Source organism: Pinus tabuliformis, chromosome 6 (assembly GCF_031772625.1).
Source record: "Pinus tabuliformis cultivar Carrire ecotype Pingquan chromosome 6, CPIR1, whole genome shotgun sequence".
Lineage (NCBI taxonomy): Eukaryota > Viridiplantae > Streptophyta > Pinopsida > Pinales > Pinaceae > Pinus > Pinus tabuliformis.
Window position 1 is genome coordinate 2,026,418,988 of NC_142292.1, and position 8,666 is coordinate 2,026,427,653.

At 33.5% G+C, this 8,666-nt stretch overlaps 1 pseudogene; it reads left to right on the top strand.

The window, feature by feature from the left end:
- LOC149267383 (RNA polymerase II C-terminal domain phosphatase-like 3) overlaps positions 1-8,303 on the top strand; it is a 167,305-nt pseudogene extending 159,002 nt beyond the window's left edge.
- The last annotated feature ends 363 nt before the right edge of the window (positions 8,304-8,666 follow it).

The window sequence follows — 8,666 nt, forward strand, 5'->3', positions numbered from 1 at the left end:
TCGCTACTATAGAGGCTAGTAAAGAAATGATTTGGCTACAAAGGTTTATGGATGAATTGGGTAAGAAGCATGATATGGGCATGTTATACAGTGACAACCAAAGTGCCATTCATCTTGTAAAGAACTCAGGATTTCATTCCAAGACTAAACACGTACAGCTCAAGTACCATTTCATACAATTAGTGTTGGAAGATGGAGAGTTGAAGCTGGAAAAGATACACACTAGCCAGAATCCTGTAGATATGCTAACAAAAGTTGTAACCAGGGAGAAACTGAGAATATGCTCAGTTTCAAATGGTCTTCAAGGATGATGATTAAGATGAGAAATAGCTAGGTCCAAAGAGGAGTCATTTTCCAGCAAATGAAGCAGCAGTGGAGTTGCTACAATCATTCTCCAAGTGGGAGATTGTTGGGCGTGGAGCATGATTATTTAGAGGTCTTTGTTTTAGCCAGATGTATACACCAGGAAGATTGTACACCCCTCCACGCGAGGGGGGTGCGGGGGGGACTTGTGCCCCTCGCAGGGGTCCGAGGGGGATAATCCCCCCCAGTTGGGGGGTCTGCGGGCCAGCGGTCCCTCGGTGGGGGTTTCAGTGGCAGCACCCCCGAAGCTAAAAAAAGATGTAAAATTTCTTTGTAAAAGTATAGTAATTTCTAGTCAATCTGGGCCGTTCATTAGGCGAATGATCTAACGGTAGAATTTATGTTTAGTTTAGGGCTTTTTTCCCTAGAAGGAAACCCCTATCTTTGTATGAGGGTATTGTATTGAGGCTATGTAAAAGATGTGTATTCTCAAAGCAAGAAACAGAGAGGTGAGACTGTGAGAGAAAACAGAGGATATTACAGCGGATCTTTTGTAGGTTGTGTCTCTTCATTTTGCTAGATAATAGAAAGGAAGTACTGGCTATTTGAGGTGGACGTAACCCAAACTGGGTGAACCATGTATATCTGTGTCTCTCTGGTTTTATGTGTTTGTGTTTTTCCGCATATTATATGTCTTGCATTTCTCTATCATATTAATTTTTCTAACACATTTTTAGTAACTAATTAGCATGGGGGTGATGTATCAAAACACTTATGGTGTGCATATGTGTAAAGGTATATTGAATCTAGAGGGTGAATTCATCACTTAGCATTATAGATCAGTCAATGAATGGATCAATAATGGAAAACCAAATCAACATTGGTTGAGGAAAGAAGGGGAGAAATTCCTTTTCCCAGGTGGAGGTACAATTTGCATTCTTTACAGGTATGTTTTGTGTTATCTTGCATTCACATTCATTCTTTTGTTATGTACACTAAAATTTTAAGTAATATTGGATGAAGCTTCAAAGTTTGTTGATTCTCTTAGTTTTGCTTAAATTGGTTTACTTAAGGTATCTACAGTTTCCACATGTGATGCCCATATCTTCTAATTTTTTAAATATTTTCTAGAAATATCTTCAGTGGTTGTAAACATTTATCAGATTTAGATAAAGAAATGCTTGGAAATGATTGGTATCTTTAATATATTTATTATTTCAGAGGCATACAAAGCCTGTACACTCAGTTTGTTGAGATACAAGTGGAGAATATTTTGTAGCTGTAAGTGAGGATTATGTCAGGGTGTGGTTTTTCATGCTAGAAAAGGTGGTAAATGTGTACATGAACTGAGCTGTAGTGGAAATAAATTCCATTCATGTGGCTTTCATCCAAGCTATCCAAAAGTTTTGGTAATTGGATGCTATCAAGTAGTCACATTTGGTATTTGACTTAAAAAATATTACTTATTTAATATGGGTTTTTTTCCTTGTAAGAGTTGGTAACTTTTGGTAATTGGATGCTATCAGGTTAGTAACATTCAATATTTGACTTCAAAACTATTACTTATTTAATGTGAGATTTTTCCTTGTAAGAGTTGGTAATGATAGATGTTGTGATTGAGATATGTGATTTGTTAATATTTATTATGTTTGATTGCAGTCATTGGAGCTATGGAATATGGAAGAAAACAAGAGTATGACCCTTCTTGCATGATATCGAAGTAGGAATTGAAGAAAGAGGAGACTAATAACACTGGAGCGACAAATACAAAAAGAGAGAAAGAAGAGAACCAGTCTAGTGATACCCTCAAAGCCAATATCCTGCATGAGACACACACATACAGACTAATGGTCAAGCCTTTAGAGTTGGTGAATTCATCTGCAATGCTTTGGAAAAACAATGATAATGTTTTGAAGTGATGAAACAATATTTCATTTGTAAATTCTAGTTCAACCAATATTAAGTTGGAAACTCATATTGTAATACTTGAAATTTCATATAATATAATTTGTGGTTGAAGTTATTTATAGTTGTACTTGATATTATTTAGTGTTGTAATTAACATATGTAATTTTGCGTTTTCATATTAGATGAACATGCACATTGTATGACATTTTTTTTTTTTTAAATTTAGTCACAAAATAATACTAAATAATTTATGTTGATTAATAATGAACATATAAAATCAATCTAAAAATACTAAATTAGTAGTTTATATTGACTAATGATGAACACAAATAAAATGAATATACGATGACTAAATTAGTCATTTATAATGATTATTAATGAAAGTAAATGAAATGAATATAAACTACTAAATCAGTCGTTTATATGATGAATATGGAACTACTAAAAAAAGATAAATGACTATTGTAAATGATAAATTTGTGATTATAAATGATGACTAAATTTTGCATATATACGACTATTAGTAACTAATTTACAGTATCTTATAACACGACCAAAATTTAGTCATATTTTTTTGGTCATTAATTGGTTTCCAACGATGACTAAAATTTGCATATATATGACTATTAGTAGCTAATTTACAGTATCTTATAACGTGACCAACATTTTGGTCATATTTCTTTGGTCATTAATTGGTTTTTTCAGGTGATCATGTAGTATAATATTTTGTTGTGTATTTGGTCATTAATTGTGGAAATTAATGACTAAACTTATGACTAAATATACTACTAAATGATAAAATTGAGACAACCAATTAATGACTAAGATAAATATGACTAAAAGTTAGTCACGCTATAAGATATTGTAAATTAGCTACTATTGGTCACCGACTGAAAAATGGTCGTTTATATGCAAATTTTAGTCATTTTTTAAGCAATTAATTAGCCATTTTTTACTAGTGAATTGTGAAATTGGACTAACCATGATAATTTTAAGAAAAGACACACCTTAAACCTATTTTACTAATGTATGTATCAAAAATAAATTGATCACTTCTCTTTGAATACACTTACGTTTGTTGCAATGTTAGTGCCATGTTTATTTTTAGGTTCCAAGGCAATCAGAGAATTGAATGAAGCCAATTATGCATGATTGGTTTTCTATGACCAATTCAAGTGAGATGAATAAATTAAAATCCATTTCTATCATTCAAAAATGCCATCATTTTCCCTCTCCAAACTCACAAGATATCCAAGCATTTTTTGCTAAACATCATCGTCACCATTTTCCTTGCAAGAGTCGCATGTTTTCCACTTACATTTTCCATAATTTTCATTCATTAACCCATTAATAGAGACATTCAGCTCACTTACATGCTAATTTGTCCTTTTTCTTTCCCTCTTGTCATTTTCCTTTCCATTCACTAAATCCTTCTTGTTGCAATTTTTCCATCCATAGGCCTTGCATAATCATTATTCCATACTCGCGTTAGATGATGGGGGATTCATTAATGCCTCCCTTCTAACAAGTCTTGGCTTATCGACATCATCACATTATCTAGGTTCAAGGCTAGAGTTCTTATTAATACCTTGAGGCTTGTATGCATCAATGATAAGTTCTCTCACCAACAATCATGGAAATACATCAATGTCCCTTAATCGTTGGATCTTGAAAGTGGCACGACATCAGCTCATCTATTCAGACTTTGCAATATGTACTTGGGTACCTTGGCACTCATTGACATTAATGGCGAGTTTGCCTCGCATTGGTTAACAACATTCATTAATGGCCGGTAATGCAATGACTTCTCTTCGTGCTCGAAAACAACACATTTATTCGCATGATTAGATTTGTACCATCAAGTTTTGTAGCAGGTGAAGACTATATCATTTCAACATTTTGTAGCAGATACAACAAATTTAGCAGCAGAAATAAAGAATCCACTTTCACCACCTCATCCACCATTTATGCAACCAAGAAGCAGATGAAATTCTACATTCTATTCCATGATCCAATAGTAGCTATAACTTCTCTACATATGCACAGTTTGTCCACTTCCTAGGTAAATAGAGGTATGTTCTTTTCTAGCTTTTAATCATAGAATTCCTTGAATACTGAAATTATATTTTTTGGAGAATACTTCACCATATTTCCTTTCTCATTTGAAAAAAAATCAAATCGTAAACACCTTTAGTTGGTGGGAGAAGGGACATCCATTTATTATGACATCCATATCACTTCATTCCATTTCACTTCATTTCATCCTAACATGCTTATCCTAATCAATATGATTGCATTATGGTTGAAAAGTTATGTGATTTGCAAATAAATGCCTAAAGGATGAGCATATTTATATGGTTGATTCAAAGATGCATTCTTAAATATGTTCAATGAATCTTTCTGCAACAAAAAGAAACAATGTATTGATACACAAGAACCAATGCAAATTAAGATTTGGTTGTCACACAAAAACCAACCAAAGATGTTGCAATTCAATGTATGACAAGGAATACTTTTGTGAAAAGAAATGAAATTGTCAAATGAAAAGTTTAAGGACGATTGATATAAGTCAAGCTCATTCAAAAGAAAAACATGATTATGTAATGTAGTAGATTTCATGAGGACATGCAATAACATCAGTTGGGGGTTATGTAGAACCTCTAGAATATATTCAAAATATCATCCACTTTCACCTTTATCTCCACCATTTCACTCACATGTCACAACTCCATGACCATATAACCTTTCATTCACCTCCATGTTCATAATTATATGGGTTCCATTTGTGTTTTCGAAAAGCTAATGATTTCTAGTATTTTAAGTGAATTTATGGTTAAAACTTAGAAAATTGACATATACTTGCTAATACTTAAAAGTGGCTTGAGTTTCATGACATGTGTAGGTCATTTGGAAGCTTCCAAGGCACCCTTATGTGGCCTCCAATGCTCAAATTCGAATTCCCTTCAAGATATGGAAGAAAATTTGGATAAAGGTCAAAGAGGATATGTGTCTCATCATTACCTATTTGAGTTGTAACTCTATATGCATCTCATGATTACCTATTTGAGTTGTAACTCTATGATATTTTCTAGGTATTTAGGGAGAGAATAATGGACCTCCATTAATGAGGTAACTTCTTATGTTATTGTATAAATAGGAGAGCCTTCTCCTTTCAAAGGAATCTATAGTTAGAGATACTTGGATGTCCAAGTTAAGATTATTCATGAATGGAATTTAGATTTAGCACCATGCTCATGCGTGATGTTCACCTCTTTCTAGTAATGCTTGCATTGGGAGCCTCTCAACTTGCCATCTCTCATACTTTTGGATTGACCACCTACAATGTGTGAGGTTTATTTTTTTCATAGATTAAGATTTATTTCTTTCATAGATTAATATTTATTTCTTTCATATTTTTTCCTGTGTGAGAGGTTAAGAGTGATTGTTTTTATTTGCTTTCATATATTTTCCTGTGTGAGAGGTTAAGAATGATTGCTTTCTTTCCTTTCATAGATTAAACAATCATTACCACTTTATATGTTTTTCGAAAGCAGCACATAAAGGTTGATTGTTTTTGCTTTCATTTCATGTCATGTGGTTTTGATTATTCATTTCATAGGATCCTGATTTGATAATGCACACATTATCCCTTAGAGTAGATTTCATTCATGCAATTTAAATTCCTGCAAGTGTGGTAGATTAAGATTTCATTCCTGGAAGCGTGGTAGATTAAGATTTCAATTCCTACAAGTGTGATAGATTAAGATTTCAATTCCGCGTGCTACACTATAATTGTACTATAATTTATTTTGAATTGATTGTTGAATTAGAATAGGTGAATTTGGTTTGTTGTTATTGGGTTTCGTAGTTAGATTGATCTAAATTTAAAGTCAATTTCTAGCATATACAATGCACGCATGCTTCACAAGTTTTACGAAACCCCCGGGTTCACAATTAAATTATAGGTAATTAATTTGCCTCAACAATGGCCATGCACATAAATATCATATGCATTGGGCATTATGAATATCAACTATGATATCATGGACATTGGGGAAAAGAATATTATGAACCTCCATTTGAACATATGCTAAGCTATAGATTTAGGTTTGATATGACAAATCTAGTGGGTTGGGCTGTAAAAACATCAAAACTTCCATTTTCTCAAATGCCTCTCTATATCTATATTTTTTACGCTATTTTTAAATACTCTACACAAATCCATCGCACATGAAACTAAACACACATATTAAATGGGACTGTGTATATACATAACAAAAAAAAAGCATAAAATATTGTTTATTATTTTTAATTACGTGGATAAGCATGTCTAATTTGGAATAAAACCTCCTGAATTTTAATTTATATATCAATAATTATTAGGTGGATGGTAGGGATTTTACCTACATGGAATATTATAGAATGTTCATAGTAGTATGCACAAATCAAAGGTTAAGATTTATATCCAAAGTAGTTATGTCATTTTTCACTGTTTAATTAAATTTATTGCTTAAAAAAAGTACCATATCAACAAGTGTCATATGAAGTGAGTTATATACTTTTGGGCATATAGTATTGATAAGCCATGATATTGGCCCATGGTATTATAATAAATCCTATTTACTATGTTAAGAATCTCCATGGTAAAGTTAGAGTAAATCTCCATGGTTAATAATCTTGTTCCATGTGTTTTTAAATATACAAATGTTTAGGGGAGGCAGGAGCGAGAGTGGTTTTATACAACCCAAACAAACAATTGGATTTTAAATTCATGTGGGGATTGGATATTGTTAGAAAATTATATATTACAGAGCAATAGAACACATAAAATATATTGCAAAAATATAAACATAGAAAACACATAAAACAAGAGAGACACACATATACGTGGTTCACCCAATTTGGGCTACATCCACGGAGAAACAGTCAATCCTTCCTTTTATATTATCCAAAAAAATGAAGATATACAACCTACAACAGATCCGTTGTAATTCCCTCTTCGCTCTCACACAATCTCCTCTCTCTTTCTCACTCAAAATACATATCTACATAGACGCAATACAATTCCTTCATATATAGTGAGGGGTTTCCTTCTAGGGAAAAAAAAAACCCTAAATTAAACATAACTTCTATCGTCAGATCTCTGCCTAATGAAAAACCCAGATTGACTACAAAATTACAACATTTTACGGGCGTCATTGCTGCCACATTATGAACTGGGGTCCAATGTGGCGATACCTCTAAATAAAGAATATAATTAGGCTCCACACCCAACATATATACTTACTAACAATCAAACTTAATTCCTGGCCTGATGGAGAGGTTTAGAATTGGCCCTAAAAAATAATACATGCAATGTAATGGTGCTTAGATATTCATTGTTGGTTGCAAACCAGATGCATAAGTATAGGGAGAATCTAGAGCTAGAAACTCCTCCAATTTCTAAAGGATAAGACTACTGATGGCTCAATTTGAAAAAAATGAACTATACCATGTAAAAAGACATTTCAACCTTGATGCCGAGAACATGGAAAACCAAGATGTGAAATTTTTCAAAGGTGAATTATGTTACAATGGAGAAAAATTCACTTTGATATATTCCATAATCACCAAAATGACCAGCAACTATATGAAATGTCAAAAGAGTAATATGGTCAGGAAAAAGAACAACCATCAAGAAGGTTCTGAATGCACAGATAATGTGGGAGTTAATATACCTCATTGTAATTCAATTAGATTGCATATGTTCCAAGAATAAGAATGCAGTTGACACTAATGGTTGGCAAGTGTTCGCATCACTTGAATTTGCGTTGTTGTCCCAAAAACTTAGACTCATTCAAACCAAGGTGGATTGCTTGAGAATTGGCCAGGGTGTTCTGTCTGCCAGGATGAATGAAATTGAACTCCCCACAAAATCCGAATCCATCGGTGTGCTTCGTGAAGTGTTTGGAGACCCATACTACTTGGCAAAAAATAGGAATTCCAATGAGAATGAAGGGAAGCTTACCACTGAAGGAAACGAGCTAGGAAACATGGAAAACACTGAAATTCCTGCTCCTGGGAATAATGTAACTGATGTGCAAGTCCATTAAAGTTAGGTTTTTTTTTTGTGTATTAGCCTAAATAATGAAGTGTTGGTATCTCCACCTATGAGTGATTTGGCGGAGTTGTAAGTCTAGTCTGCTTTGACATGTAATATTGGGTTTTTATTTAAGGTATTGTTGACAGTGCTAGGCTCGCCAACATTCAGGGGATCTCCCTGGTATGAAGTCCCAATTAGACCTCACACCATTTGGTGTAGGAGTCCCATCGGATACGATGGCCTGGTTTCCATTATCTTAGATATTTGCCTTAGGTCTTACTATTCAACACATGAGAGTGTTTTGCTTTTAACTTCAAGAAAGAGAGGTGAGTATGCCTGGTAAGTGCGTAATGTAACCTTGTGTCTAGATTCT